Here is a 7,408-nt window from a genome sequence, read left to right on the forward strand (position 1 = left end):
AATTTGGCCTACCTGTGGGGCCGTAACATTTTTAGAAACTAACTCTCACTGTGTCATAATTTTCCCCAAATGGTAATGAAATATGAAAAATATACTATTTGAGCTTCCCAACAATAAATAGTTTGTCAATATTTAGGTTTAGAATCTTAGTGTTACCAACACTAATGTGGACAGCGCCACTTAATGTTCATGGTAGGAATGAATGAATATTCACTAAACAGTAATAAAATATTCTGATATAAGATATAAAGTGAGTCCAAAATCAAAATATGTGGTGTAGGACATAAGATATTTTATAAATCACACACTATAAATATGACAAAGATGCAGAAACAGATAGTTGCAATAAAATAAGACTTTTTAATATGGTGAAGAAACAATTTAAAATGATTTGTAAACCCCCCCCACACACACGCACCCACACACACACACACACACACACACCCCTGAAAGAGGACTGTTTTCCAGAGCTTCTTTCCCGTGCTCCCTTTCTGTAGTTCAAGAGAGGTGAGTTTGGCAACATGGTGGAGCCTTATCTTTAAAAACACAGACACAACCAGTGACAACGAGTCAGACTGATAGTTGTCGATTCCAAACCGAGTCTCCTCAATGTCCTCCCTACGAAGGAAAACATCCTCTGTTCCTGTTGACATCTCAGCTTTTTAAAGCTCGGCGGATCACGCAGCTCACAGCACCTTATAATAATAATAATAATAATAATACTAATACACATTTATATAGCGCTTTACACAATACTCACAACAGAGAAACTCTTGTAATTATTACTTTACTTTACCCCACTCTCCTTGCAGGGTGAACAGCGGCTGGTGCAGTACACATAGCCTAGCGAACGATAGCTGGCTACGATTTCAGTACAGTAAAATCAATAAGCTGGCTCTTTCTCAATTTTCTGTTAATATTCTATTCACAAAATACAACCAATAGTACCGCGATGTTAAAAAAGTACTTGTGAAAATAATCCTCCGGGCTCTATTTGCGATCGTCCGCCGATTAGAACAGGAAAATGCTCCACAGTGCTCTGACATCTTATCTGCTGCCATGCAACGAAACTAGGAGAGCGACCGGTTTAAGATGGCCGCCGTATTTCTCAGTCCCCAGCAGCCAATAGGGCATCTAGTCTTCTATATGATATCTATGATAGCAACAATATAGTACTGACTAAATATACAACCCCAAATCAGAAAAAGTTGGGACACTGTAGAAATTGTGAGTAAAAAAGTAATGTAATAATTTACAAGTCTCATAAACTTATATTTCATTTACAATAGAATATAGATAACATATGTTGAAAGTGAGACATTTTGGATTTCATGAGAGCTACACATTCCAAAAAAGTTGGGACAGGTAGCAGTAAGAGGCTTCTTCCCTTCGTTTGTGCCATTTGTTTACACTCAAACTGAGAACTCGCCTCTGAATCCGATTCTGTCTAAAAACTCTGGCCAGAGTGGAGATTTGGCAAATCTTTGGTTACACGGTTGCATGTAAAATGTGTCACGGTTAATCACCGTGATCTGCTTTTGTATGTGTTTTGTTACTTTGATTGTTGTTACCTGGACATGTCGAGTCCCTAGTGTTTTTGTATATGTTCTTGTCTACTGCCTGCCTGTTTGTTTCATTCGCTTAGTGTTATTTGAAAATAAAGATATGTTTTTGGTAACTTGCGTCTGCATCCTCTTACCTGTTCTACGTATCGTGACAGGATGCTAACACCACTACTGGATGCAGCAAGTTGGCCACTACTATTCCTAATTCAGTTCCTGGGATGACCGCCACCATTCTCGCTTCAGTTCTCAAGTTGGCCGCCACCATGCTCGATTTATTCCCCAGGGTGGTCGCTGCCATTCATGAGCCTGTTCCAGAGAAGGTCGAATCTTCTGAGTCAGTTCCCGAGACGTTCGGATCTTCCGAGTCAGTTCCCAAAGCGGTCGAATCTTCCGAGACTGTCGAATCTTCCGAGTCGGTTCCCGAGAAGGTCGAATCTTCCAAGTCGGTTCCCGAGACGGTCGAATCTTCCGAGTCGAATCTTCCGAGTCGGTTCCCGAGACGGTCCAATCGTCGGACGAAGGCTCTGCCTGGATCAAGATGGCCGGTCCTGTTCTGTCAGATCCGTCTTGGCCGCCCAATCTACCAGCTCCACCCTGGTTTCTTGACCCTCCGTCCCTCCCCCAGATCCACCCACCTAGACTTGAGTTTTCCCTGAGGTGGAGTGTCTGGTAGCCACTCCTTAGGGGGAGGTTATGTCATGGTTAATCACCGTGGTCTGCTTTTGTGTGTGTTTTGTTACTTTGATTGTTGTCACCTGGACATGTCATTGAGTCCCTAGTGTTTTTGTATACGTTCTTGTCTACTGCCTGCCTGTTTGTTTAATTCGCTTAGTGTTATTTGAAAATAAATATATGTTTTTGGTAACTTGCGTCTGCATCCTCAAACCTGTTCTATGTATCGTGACAAAATGAGACAAAGAGATGTTTTGGCAGCCAATATCACCTTATGCGCAGAGCTCTCACCTACGCCAAAAGTGCGATCTTGTTCAAAAGAGGAACAGAAAGTAATTTGTTGCTGTTTTCAGGATTCTGATTGGCTTACGTGGGCTTGAGCTTCTCATTACACAGAGGTTTGGCATGCTCTTGACTGCATATATACACCGGTAAGTGTCAATGAACACTTTTCTGAAAACTGACATGTGTGCACAAAGTTATTTTTAAAACCGGAGAGGTTGAAATGTCTGTTTATGAACGTAGTCTGAGAGGCTCTTTTTATACCCAATCATGTTGCCAATTGACCTAATAACTTGCGAATTGTTCCTTCAGCTGTTCCTTATATGTACATTTAAAATTTCTGGCCTCTTATTGCTACATGTCCCCACTTTTTTGGAATGTGTAGCTTTCATGAAATCCAAAATGAGCCAATATTTGGCATGACATTTCAAAATGTCTCACTTTTAACATTTGATATGTTATCTATATTCTATTGTGAATAAAATATAAGTTTATGAGATCTGTAAATTATTCCATTATTTTTTACTCACAATTTCTACAGTGTCCCAACTTTTTCTGATTTGGGGTAGTATAAAACTTATATTGTACGTGCAACAGTATATTACAAACGGAATCAAGTATGGAACATAATACATGTAATGCATAACTTAATGCATCAAACATCTAAATATACACTCACCGGAACTTTATTATGTACACCTTACTAGTACCGGGTTGGACCCCCTTTTGCCTTCAGAACTGCCTTAATCCTTCGTGGCACAGATTCAACAAGGTACTGGAAACATTCCTCAGAGATTTTTGGCCATATTGACATGATAAGAAGAGTTACACCGCACTCACGATCAATAAGGTGCTAGACAATAAAGTAGTCAATGAAAATAAAGACGTCTGCACACTTAAATCCTTAGCAACAGGTTTTAATAGCAACAGGTTTTAATAACCAAGCTTTCGGTCAAAAGACCATCTTCAGGGTATACCCTGAAGATGGTCTTTTGACCGAAAGCTTGGTTATTAAAACCTGTTGCTAAGGATTTAAGTGTGCAGACGTCTTTATTTTCATTGGCCATATTGACATGATAACATCATGCAGTTGCTGCAGATTTGTCGGCCACCACATCCCAAAGATGCTCCATTGGGTTGAGATCTTGTGACTGTGGGGGCCATTTGAGTACAGTGAACTCATTGTCATGTTCAAGAAAGCAGTCTGAGATGATTTGCCCTTTACGACATGGCGCGTTATCCTGCTGGAAGTAGGCATTAGAGGATGGGTACACTGTGGTCATAAAGGGATGAATATGGTCAGAAACAATACACTGTGCTCAATTGGTACTAATGGGCCCAAAGTGTGGCAAGAAAATATCCCCCACACCATTACACCACCACCAGCAGCCTGAACCGTTGATACAAGGCAGGATGGATCCATGCGTTCATGTTGTTGACGCCAAATCTGACTCTACCATCTGAATGTTGCAGCCGAAATCAAAACTTATCAGACCAAGCAACGTTTTTCCAATGTTCTATTGTCCAATTTTGGTGAGACTGTGTGAATTGTAGCCTTACCCCTGATTTACACCGCACGAGTTTGCAGTGGGTTCCAGCTCCGACGTGTCTTTGTTTCATCTTCAACGTGGTGGCAACTTACACCAGTATCAGATCAAAAGCGTAGCAGTGGGATCGCTTGATCAAGTGATTTCCCTGTCAGATGTTGTTTGTTATCGTCTTGACTTTTGGGGTTCCGCCATGGTTAAGTTAGCTAAATTATTACTGTACTTTTCCAGTTTACTTGTGTTTATTACTATGTCCTATTTAATACACTTAAGTCCAAGAAAAAATGTGTATTTGTTTTAGCCATTTAAAAGACATTCTCAGTTATCTTATATCTATACATCACATACAGTGCCTGTAAGCAGGAGGAGAGCTTAGGCGTTTGTTCTCCTACTGGAAATATTCAAAGGGGCAGAAGGAGAAGGAGACGGTATTGGGTGCATCCGCTAAACCAGCGGAGGAAAGAACAATGACATTTTTATCATCTTGTAGCTGAACTACGGCTGGACAGCCAACGCCATCATCAGTATTTCAGAATGAATGCAGAGCAGATGAATGAACTTTTGTCCCACATTGGCCCTGAACTTACTAGACAGTCATCAAATTACAGAGCTGCTTTAGAACCCAAGCAGAGGCTGGCAGTTGGATTGAGGTAAGATGATAGAAAAAAATGCTGACCATAAACTGAAGAATGACAACATTCTCTGACAAACACCTTTTTTATTTGTAATAATACAAATTAAATCATTACTCAGCTTCCAAAAACTGCAAAGGCTCATACTTGTTTCATTACCAAATATGCAAAATAACCATTCAACTTAAAATAATTAATCCGAAGTACCAGCAGGCACAAAATTGCAAAGTAAAGGTACTTACAATAAATGTCACATTTTCACAGCAATTATGTTCAATGAGTCAGTTTTACTCTGTACTGACTACAAGCCTTAGTAGTAAGACCCACAAGTGCTCTAGTCTTCCCATGGTGTACCTTGTTGTGAAGGGTATTTGTTTGAAAACCTGCTGGCCTGGAGCTGTGACTTGACTGCCCGGAAATTTGTGTTTCTATTTCAATGTAAAGCGACCTTGGGTTTGAGAAAGGCGCTATATAAAATAAACTTATTATTATTATTATTATTAAATTTCCTGAGTGGGTGGATGTATTGGTGTGTATTTTGGAGGATGAACTGGTTGCCAACCATCTGAATGTTGTGGGGGAAAAGTTTGCAGGGTTTGGCCTTTTTCTAGTTTGTGTAAAGTGTTCAATATCTGTATTTTGACTAGCTGCCTCCTGTCCTTATCCAGTCTGTGCAACATTGGCACAAGGCTGAGAGCAAAGTGGTAAGCTTTATCTAGTTCGGCATCTGTGGTTTTGGAATGGGCTCTTGAAGTAAAGACATCAGCCGCACCCCAATGTCTGTGGTCTCTGGCTCCTCCATTTTTCTTGAGAAGCACGTTCCACTACTACTGTGGACATCCGCTCCTTAGGGCTACGGGACCTAGAGGGCCTTTCCCACTCCTCTGAGTTTGCGGGCACAGTAAGTGATGGAGGCAGAGATACAGATGTGAACCTCTGCAAGGCAAGTCCAGGGGTACTGGATCTTTCATCTGTACACAATGATGACAGTAAGCAAAAATTACACTATGGTCCATGTTAACTGTCTGTAGGGTCAAGTTACTTTTTGAACTGCATAAAAACCAACAGAATGAATGAGTTATTAAATTAATAAAAAGATAGATAGATGTTGATGTACACATTAATGTTAAAATAAATGTCATTTACATGTTTAATTTTCATTCAGACCTTCTGGCCTGTAAGTGGGGAAAAGGAAAGGACATTATCTCTGAATACTTCCATTCTTTTTGAGTTCCTCCTGCTGATTCACTGGGCAGATTTTTGTATTTTCTGTTTTTCACAAAAGCGTCTCTTAATGTCTTCCTTCTCGCCCTGCATACATCAACTGAAACAAAGGAGACTTACCAAAAAATAGATAAATATTTAATAAAATAATGTTTGTTTGTTTTTTTCCTCACAGGTACTTGGCTTCTGGAGAGTCAATGCTCAGCTTAGCATTCTGCTATCGTCTAGGGCACACAACTGTCATGAACTCTGTTCATATGGTGTGTTCAGCCATTGAAAAGGTGACGATGGAGAGGTTTCTACCCAGGCCAACACAAAATACTTGGAAGGAGGTGGCCCAAGGATTCTGGGAAAAATTGAATTTCCCAAATTGCTTGGGAGCAGTAGATGGAAAAGATATAATATATAATAATACAAGCACCACCAAGGTCTGGAAGTCAATTATTCAGTTACAAACATAGTTTCTCCATAAAAGTAACAGGGCATCAACAGAGGCCTGTAATGTAAGGGAGGTCTTCAGCACCTTTTTTAACTCTCCTGAAGGCAGCGTACCTTGGCAGGATAGGATGGTGTGATCCAGAAGCATGACTACAAAGCTTTTTTTGCTGATAAGTGATAATAGTCTCAAAGGAAAGTTATGGTTGTGTTGGTGAAAAGGTGTTTGGTGGAAAAAAATGTTAAATAAAACCGCTTTGCTTGGCCAACTTTGGTGTATTTCTTATCAAAAAGTACTCGGAAAAGAGGTCATGTCACTCCCAGCCAATCACATATGCATTATAAAAGATAGATAATGCAAGTCTATCCAACAAAAGGTTATTTATTGTATTACATAAACTACACATTCCTTCCCATATGGCAAAACACCCACCCACACACACAATAATATATATGTGTGTGTGTGTGTGTGTGTGTGTGTGTGTGTGTGTGTGTGTGTGTGTGTGTGTGTGTGTGTGTGTGTGTGTGTGTGTGTGTGTGTGTGTGTATATATGAAATGAATGTTTATAACTACATATATTTTAAAATTCCTATGTATCTTTAAAGGTGGAATAAGTAGAATTCGCCACTAGATTGCCCCAAAATGGCAATAACAACAAATCACGTAGATTAATGACGCTCTGAAGCAGCATGGAATTATGGGATTTGTAGTCTTTAACTCAACCGCTGATGGCCATTAATCAAACGCGATCGAGAAATCACGTTGACAGATAAGCAGAGGTGGGTAGTGTACCCAAAATCTGTACTCAAGTAAAAGTACAAGTACTTAAATAAATATTTACTCAAGTAAAAGTAAAAGTAGTAATCTAATAATTTACTTGAGTAAGAGTAAAAAAGTATAAGATGAAAAAACTACTCAAGTAGTTAGTTACTAGTTACTTCCGATCTGAAAGAGAAGTGTAAAAACACTGAATTTCAGACTACTTGGAGGGCTTTCACAAACCTCTCATTGAAAGTCTCATTGTTCTGCTTATATAGGCCTACGTAAAAC

At 39.8% G+C, this 7,408-nt stretch overlaps 2 long non-coding RNA genes across 2 annotated transcripts; one reads left to right on the top strand and one right to left on the bottom strand.

The window, feature by feature from the left end:
- Positions 1-272: 272 nt before the first annotated feature.
- LOC135745369 (uncharacterized) lies at positions 273-1,117 on the bottom strand. The gene is made up of 2 exons (XR_010531203.2): positions 797-1,117; positions 273-695 (listed from the first exon to the last, which is right to left on the bottom strand). It is a non-coding gene; the product is annotated as an uncharacterized lncRNA (long non-coding RNA).
- Positions 1,118-4,550: 3,433 nt separating this feature from the next.
- On the top strand, positions 4,551-6,626 carry LOC135728340 (uncharacterized). Its single transcript, XR_012336487.1, has 2 exons — positions 4,551-4,716; positions 6,098-6,626. It is a non-coding gene; the product is annotated as an uncharacterized lncRNA (long non-coding RNA).
- The last annotated feature ends 782 nt before the right edge of the window (positions 6,627-7,408 follow it).

The sequence above is a fragment of the Paramisgurnus dabryanus genome, chromosome 3 (genome assembly GCF_030506205.2).
Source record: "Paramisgurnus dabryanus chromosome 3, PD_genome_1.1, whole genome shotgun sequence".
Lineage (NCBI taxonomy): Eukaryota > Metazoa > Chordata > Actinopteri > Cypriniformes > Cobitidae > Paramisgurnus > Paramisgurnus dabryanus.